The 8128-nt window shown below is 45.2% G+C and overlaps 1 pseudogene; it reads right to left on the reverse strand.

Moving 5' to 3' along the window:
- Positions 1-599: 599 nt before the first annotated feature.
- On the reverse strand, positions 600-4064 carry LOC123100029 (heat shock 70 kDa protein 18-like; annotated as a pseudogene).
- Between the last annotated feature and the right edge of the window lie 4064 nt (positions 4065-8128).

Below are 8128 nucleotides of genomic sequence, written 5' to 3' on the forward strand. Positions count from 1 at the left end.
CAACTTATGGCCTCTGCACCATGGTGCGTAACATAAGTTTCATGTAATTGACCTCTTCGGTCATTAGGCTGTGGCCTGTTTTGAAATGCATAAGGTAGAATGATCTACCTTTTATTTCAAAAAAAAACTAACATCCCAGCAAATCTATGGCTTCACTCCTCGCGGGTATCAGCTCCGGGCAAAGGAGGGCCGCACAACATCATATGAGAATCGTTCTCCTTCACAGCTCCGCACCGCGCTTGACAGCGAAGAATGCAGCCAAGACCATCAACTAGCATCTTCAGAGGCTTGGGCGAAACAAGTTCCACTAGTTCCAGTGATGATACTGAAACAGCTGTTTGTTTTTCATTTTATTGTCTTGATCTCTAGACATCAATAATTTTATTTCAAGTAGCTTTGCTAAACGGGCAGTGATCTTTACAGATTACACGATGGTGAAGTTTGAAACAATCTTAATGTCATACCTGTAAAGGTGTAAGCGAAATAGATATGGTTTTCTTCTCGTGATATAACCAAGCAGAAGTGTAGCAGCTGGATATCTTACTTCATTCTCTCTGCAACAAAATGTACAGCAGTAAATGGGATTACACGCTTCAGTGTGAATGTTATCGACGAACAAGCTCCACCAATGTTCTGGCCATACGTATGATTTCTTGTACCACCGGCTTTGAGTTGCTGTTCGATTTGGTTTTACATGATGAATTCCAGCCTGTTCCTGAATATTTCCATCTTTGATGAGCTTACACTCAACAATGTGCATTTTACAAAACATATACGTAGATATCCAACCAATATGTATAATGACCCAACTGGACCATGGTTACGAGATCACATGAAGCAAATTATGCGACAAGCATATGCCCATTCCAGAAGTTGCAGAGAAGTACCGTTAGTAACTACTCTAAGCATCCATGGTAGCAAAGGGAGTGCATTGAAAGCCTTACGAGCCTTTGCTCTCGTTCTTTATTTGCTTCCTGTCTTCGGACTTGTGCTTCTCGGCATCCTTCACCATGCGTTTCTTCTTCACCACGCACTCGAACTCCTCCTTGCTCAACCAACCTTCCTCGTTTTCCTTCTTTACTTGCTTCTTGTCCTCGGACTTGTACTTCTCAGCATCCTGCAACAAGCGCTTCTTCTTTACCATGCCCTCGATCTCCTTCTTGCTCAGCCAACCCTCGCCATTTTCCTTCTTTATTTGTTTCTTGTCCTTGTCATTTTCCATCTTTATTCTCTTTATTTGTTTCTTGTCCTCGGACTTGTACTTCCCAGCATCCCGCATCATGCGATTTATCTCCTCCTTCCTCAGCCCACCCTTGTCGATGGTGACGCTGCTCTTGTTTCCAGTCGTCAGGTCCTCCGCCGACACCCTCATGATACCGTTCGCTTCGACTTCATATGTCACTTTGAGTCATGCCATGCCCTTAAGCTCTGGGGGAATACCAGAGACCGTGACCTGTCCCAGGAGGTTGTTGTCCTTGGTAAACGCCCCTTCACCCTCGTACACCGGGAAGGTCACGCTGGTCTGGTAGTCGTATATGGTTGTGTAAGGCCCATCTCTCTTAACGGGGATGGTGGTGTTCCTGGGTATCAGCACGCTCATGATACCAGGGTCACCCATGATACCCCTTACTATCTCTACCCCGAGCGAGAGTGGTGTGACGTCAAGAAGGATCAAGTCCTGCACCTTCTGGTTGCCCTCGCCGCTGAGGGTGGCAGCCTGTACAGCAGCGCCAATGGCGACAGCCTCGTCAGGGTTCATGCTCTTGCATAATTTCTTCCCGTTGAAGAAATCATTAAGCAGCTGCTGAATCTTGGGGATCCTGGTGGAGCCTCCCAAAAGCACGACATCGTGGATTTGAGGCTTCTCCACCTTGGCATCGCTGAGGCACTTCTCGACGTGCTCAATGCACTTGCGAAAGAGGCCCATGTTGAGCTCCTCAAACCGGGCACGAGTGATGGGCCCATAGAAGTCAATGCCGTCGTGGAGCGAGTCAATCTCAATTTTGGCCTGCACTGTGGAAGTTAGCATCCTCTTTGCCCTCTCGCAAGCCATCCTCAGCCGCATGAGCGCCCTCGGGTTGCTTCTTATGTCACTCTTGTGTCTCCTAAAAATATCCTGCACGAAGTGCTGCACCATCTGGCTGTTAAGGTCCTCCCCACCAAGGTGGGTGTCACCAGCAGTGGCCTTGACCGTAAAGATTCCCTTGTCAATATTGATAACCGAGATATCCAAGGTACCGCCGCCAAGATCAAATATGAGCACCGTCTTCACTTCACTGCTGCTGGACGTCCTGTCAAGACCATAAGCGATGACTGCAGCTGAGGGCTCGTTGATGATGCGCATGACGTTGAGGCCAGCAATGGTGCCGGCGTCAAGGGTGGCCTGGCGCTGGGAGTCATTGAAGTAGACCGGGACGGTGATGACGGCGTTCTTCACCGCCGTGCCTAGGTAGGCCTCGGCCACCTCACGCATCTTCATCAGCAACATGGAGGAGATCTCTCCAGCAACGAACAGCTTCTCCAACCCCCTGTACTGCACCACGATCATCGGCCGGTCACCAGGACCTTGAATGACTTTGAAAGGCCATAGCTTGATATCACTTTGTACGGATGTGTCACTGAATCGCTGGCCAATAAGTCGCTTTGCGTCTGAAGAAAATAGGAGTGGTTAATTTCATGAATAAATATCACAAGGATGATCTTACAGAACTAGTACAAATTCATTCTCGAAAAAAAAGAACTAGCACAAATTTAGGTATCAGTTGCATCACAAAGAACACATTTTAAGTCCAATTCGCAGAACTATAGATTTGCGAACTATCATTAAACTACAGCTGTGCAATGCATTTCCATGAAACAGGATCCTATATGTCATACTCGATGTTTTTTTTTTGATACTCTAAAATTGGTTCTTATAGTTTTACGGAATTTGCATCGAGCTTTCAAAACCACTCATTCCGATGAGAATTCGGATAAGCAAAAGTAATAAGCCATTCAATGTTTGCTCGTCAAAAACCTGCCATCTTTCCTGGATATATTCATATCATAATATAGAAGTTAAAAAAAATCCTATAATATTATGCAGTGAGATAAATAATTTATTAGTTTTCAGTGACACTACATAATTTTAAGATAGTATAACTGGGCACCCTAGGAGCTCCCTCACGTTATCAGCTTCCGGAGCTGTCCAATTTTACGTTATGGCTGTCCCTGGCCGTTGGATGCATAGTAGAATTTTTTCTGAACGCTCCCGTCCCCGCAGCTTCTTGAGGGTAGCTGCTCCCGTAACTTTTTCTGACTGTACTTAACAGTTGATGAGATAATCCTTTCATCACAAACAATGAAAAGGGCAAGGCAAAAAGGGAAAGGACGGAGGGATCTGAACGGCGGACTAGGCTCAGAGAAGATGGCGGGGATCTGATCAAGCTCAGAGCATCTTGGGGACTCTACTGCGGTCTATACATGTAACACCGTGGCACAATCCCATGGACCTGAGAAACCTAAGGAGTATAGAACAGCAGATCGAAGTATTGCCAATAATTCAAGCACACTAGTAGACTGAGATCAGGTGACCAGCACATGGTTTTGCCTTTACAGAAGCTTTTAGCATGCACTAGCTAGCACGAAGATAGCTCTGGACGTCCCTCCGCTTTAGCCGGCGGCGTGTAGACATATGACCGACCATCTTGAGGGCACCAAGTCCATATATGTAACACAAGCACACAAGGCCGGTTGTAGGCCAATTGAACTGGTGGAGGATCAGATCAGCGTGAGGAGTTCTTAGTTCTTACCGAATACGGTGTTGACGGAGTTCATTGCGGCCTGGTTCATGGCCGAGTCGCCGATGAGACGGCAGGTGTCGGTGAAGGCAACGCAGGACGGCGTGGTGAGGTTGCCCTGGTCGTTGGGGATGACCTCGACACGGTTGTGCGACGGCCGCCACACGGCCACGCAGGAGTAGGTCGTCCCGAGGTCGATGCCGATCGCCGGCCCGTCGTCCTTCGCGCCCGCCATCTCCGCGCAACAGAGGCGTACGGAAAAGGAAGATTGAAGTAGGGCGTGGCCTGAATTTAGGAAGCCGAAGGATTTAGAATAAGCAGGAGTATTTTTTTCCGGTTTTACTATTTCAAATCTAGTGGATGTGAAATAGTTATCTCACATATAACTCCCTAGCCATTGAATATAGCATGCTAAGATTCATGTCTTTTGTATTGTCGTGTTTCTTGTTTGTTGTGGCCAAGCAACTTTGATAATTTTTTGTTTCGTGGGCTGTTCCGTGTTGCCAGAGTATATGCCTCTTTTTTATCCCCATCGATTCGTGTATTAGCCGTTGGGTTGTATCTCGTACTTTAATTTTTGTTGCATTTTTTGAGTGGTTCGTGTGGCAGTGAGCCAATAACTAGTTGTGGGGAAACTGTCATTTGCGTTTTGTGTCTTCTACCGTTTTTGAATGTGTATTTTCCTCTTGTTTTCTATCACTTTTGAATGTGTCTTTCCTCTTGTTTTTTTTGTTGATTTTTCCTTTCCTTTTCTCTTTTCTTTTCTAAATTCATTATTTTAAATTTTAAATTTTAAATTTTTCCTTTCCATTTCTTTTTCTTTTTTATTTATTTATTTTTTATTTTTCCTTCTTTACTTATTTGTTTTAAATTTATGAAATTGTTTTAAACCGATTTAGCAATGTCTCATCTAAGTTCTTGACCATTTGACATGTTCACTTTAAATGTTGTGTAAATCTTAATTGCGAGTTGTTTTGTCCCATGTCTGGTCGTATGTTCTATCTTCACTTGTCAGCTCGTTCACACGTGCATGTTTTGTTGGGCCATTTTTGTGTGCAATCCGAGGGGCCCTTTTTTAGGCCGTGTTTTATAAGTTGAAGATACGAGCTGGTTGTTGTCTCCTCCTTTTCATTCGCCACTGTTTATCTCTTATTCCCCTTTGTCTTGAGTAGAACCGACACGAACAGGAAGGAGAGTTGACTGGGGGTCTGGTCTTTGTCCTCACAACAAAGATGATGGTAGTCAATGATGATGCGATGAGTGATGTCGGATCCATCTTTCCCTTTTCCCTATTTTCATCTACGAATTTTATAATTTTTGTGATTTTCATTCAGTAACCTTTTCTTATCCTAGTTGCAACTCCACCTCTCACATGCAATTGGACCACATTTTGTATCTTATTTGCAAGTCCATCCCTCGATACACAACTTAGTCCGGTCCATTTTTTTGTCCTAGTTGTAAGTGCACCATCTCGATATGCAACTCGGATCCGATCCTTTTGTCCTAGTTGCAACACCATCCCGACATGCAATTGTGGGCCAGTCTTTTTTTGTTGTTGTCCTAGTCGCAAGTCCACCCTCAACATGTAACCTTTTTTGGGGTGGGGGTGGGTACCATTTTTGTCCCAATTGCAACTCCACCCCCAACATGCAATTGGGGTCCGCCTTTTTTTGTTCTAGTTTCAAGTCCACCCTCGATATGCAACTGGGGACCCGACCAATTTTATTCCAGTTGCAACTCCACCCTCGATACGCGACTGGCCCCATTTTGTCCCAATTGCAATGCAACCCTTTATACGCAACTAGGCACCCAACCACTTTCGTCCCAATTGCAACTCCACCCTCGATATGTAGTTGGGGCCTGTCTATTTTGTCCTAGTTGCAACTCCACCCTTGATACGCAACTGGGTGTCCGATCAATTTTGCTCCAGTTACAACTCCACCCTCGATACCCAACTTGGGGTGGTGATCAATTTTTGTCCGAGTTTAAACTCCACCCTCGACACGCAACTGGGCCCCAACCCTTTTTTTGTCATAGTTATAACTCCACCCTTGGCACGCAACTGGGCCTGACCCATTTTTCGTCCTAAATGCGTCACCCATGTTTTTGTCCCGGTTGCAAGTCCACACCTCGACACGCAACTGGGCTTGCCCGACCCTCAACATGCAGTTGAGGCCCGTATTTTTTGTGCTAGTTGCAACTCCACCCTCCATACGCAACTGGGCCCGTCCGACCCTTCTTGGTCCCAATCACAACTCCACCATTGACATGCAATTGAGGCCCAACCAATTTTGTCCCATTTTTAACTCCATCCTTGAGACGCAACTGAGGACCCGATACACTTTTATCCCAGTTGCAACTCCACCCTTGATATGCAACTAGGGCCCGACCCATTTTTTGTCCCAGTTGCAACTCCATCCTTAATATGCAACTAGGGCCCGACCAATTTTTGTCCCAGTTGCAAGTGTAGCCTCGACACACAACTGGGTCCAACCCATTTTTTGTCCTAACTGCAAGTCCATCCTCAACATGCAACTGGGTCAGGCCCCTTTTTGTTCCAGTTGCAAGTCCACCCTCAACACGCAACTGGGTTACAACCATTTTTTTGTCCTAGTTGCAAGTCCACCATCAACACGCAGCTGAGCTAGACCCTTTTTTTGTCCCAGTTGCAAGTCCACCATCAACACACGACTAAGGGAGAAGGTAATCATTTTGTCACAGTCCAACTCTACCCCCGACATGCAACTAGGCCTGTCTTTTTTGTCCTAGTTGTAGGTCCTCCCTCTACACACAAGTACAAGTGTTGCGATCCGACTACACCTGCATGTTCCCCAATGCGACTGCAATTGGTGGAGAGAGGGGAATTGTTGGCTAGTTGCATGTTCACAATTTTTTTACAATGTTTATAATTTTTTATCAATAAACATTTTTTATAAACTTTCCGACAACTAATTTGGCAATTATCTACATATAATTTGACAGCATGTTAAACTTTCCAACAAGTAAATACTTCATTTTTCGGGTGAAATTTGTATAAGTAAATGTTGGGAAACATAGCATGTAATTTCAAAAAAATTCCTACGCTCACGCAAGATCTATCTAGGAGATGCATAGCAACAAGAGGGGGAGAGTGTGTCCACGTACCCTCGTAGACCGAAAGCGGAAGCGTTTGACAACGCGGTTGATGTAGTCGAACTTCTTCTCGTTCCGACCAATCAAGCACCGAACGTACGACACCTCCGAGTTCTGCACACGTTCAACGCGATGACGTCCCTCGACCTCTTGATCCAGCAAGGTCGATGAAGTAGATGAGTTCCGTCAACACGACGGCGTGGTGATGGTGATGTGATCTGCGCAGGGCTTCGCCTAAGCACTACAAATATATGATCGGAGGCGTAAACTATGGAGGGGGGCGCCGCACACGGCTAGGAATAGATGTTGTGTGTTCTAGTGGTGCCTCCCTGATAACCCACAAGTATAGGGGATCGCAACCGTTTTCGAGGGTAGAGTATTCAACCCAAATTTATTGATTCGACACAAGGTGAGCCAAAGAATATTCTCAAGTATTAGCAGTTGAGTTGTCAATTCAACCACACCTGGATAACTTAATATCTGTGGCAAGGTATTTAGTATCAAAGTAGTATGGAAGTAACGGTATTGGTGGCAAAAGTAACAGTAGCAGTTTTGTAGTAATTGTAACAGCGGCAACGGAAAAGTAACTAAGCAAAGATCAATATGTGAAAAGCTCGTAGGCATTGGATCAGTGATGGAGAATTATGTCGGATGCGATTCCTCATGCAACAGTTATAACATAGGGTGACACAGAACTAGCATCAGTTCATCAATGTAACGTAGGCATGTATTCCGAATATAGTCATACGTGCTTATGGAAAAGAACTTGCATGACATCTTTTGTCCTACCCTCCCGTGGTAGCGGGGTCCTATTGGAAACTAAGGGTTATTAAGGCCTCCTTTTAATAAAGTACCGGACCAAAGCATTAACACTTAGTGAATACACGAACTCCTCAAACTACGGTCATCACCGGGAGTGGTCCCAATTATTGTCACTTCAGGGTTACCGGATCATAACACATAGTAGGTGACTAATGACTTGCAAGATAGGATCAAGAACTCACATATATTCATGAAAACATAATAGGTTCAGATCTGAAATCATGGCACTCGGGCCCTAGTGACAAGCATTAAGCATAGCAAAGTCATAGCAACATCAATCTCAGAACATAATGGATACTAGGGATCAAACCCTAACAAAACTAACTCAATTACATGGTAAATCTGATCCAACCCATCACTGTCCAGCAAGCCTAAGATGGAATTACTCACGCACG

This window comes from Triticum aestivum, chromosome 4D (genome assembly GCF_018294505.1).
Source record: "Triticum aestivum cultivar Chinese Spring chromosome 4D, IWGSC CS RefSeq v2.1, whole genome shotgun sequence".
Taxonomy (NCBI): Eukaryota; Viridiplantae; Streptophyta; class Magnoliopsida; order Poales; family Poaceae; genus Triticum; species Triticum aestivum.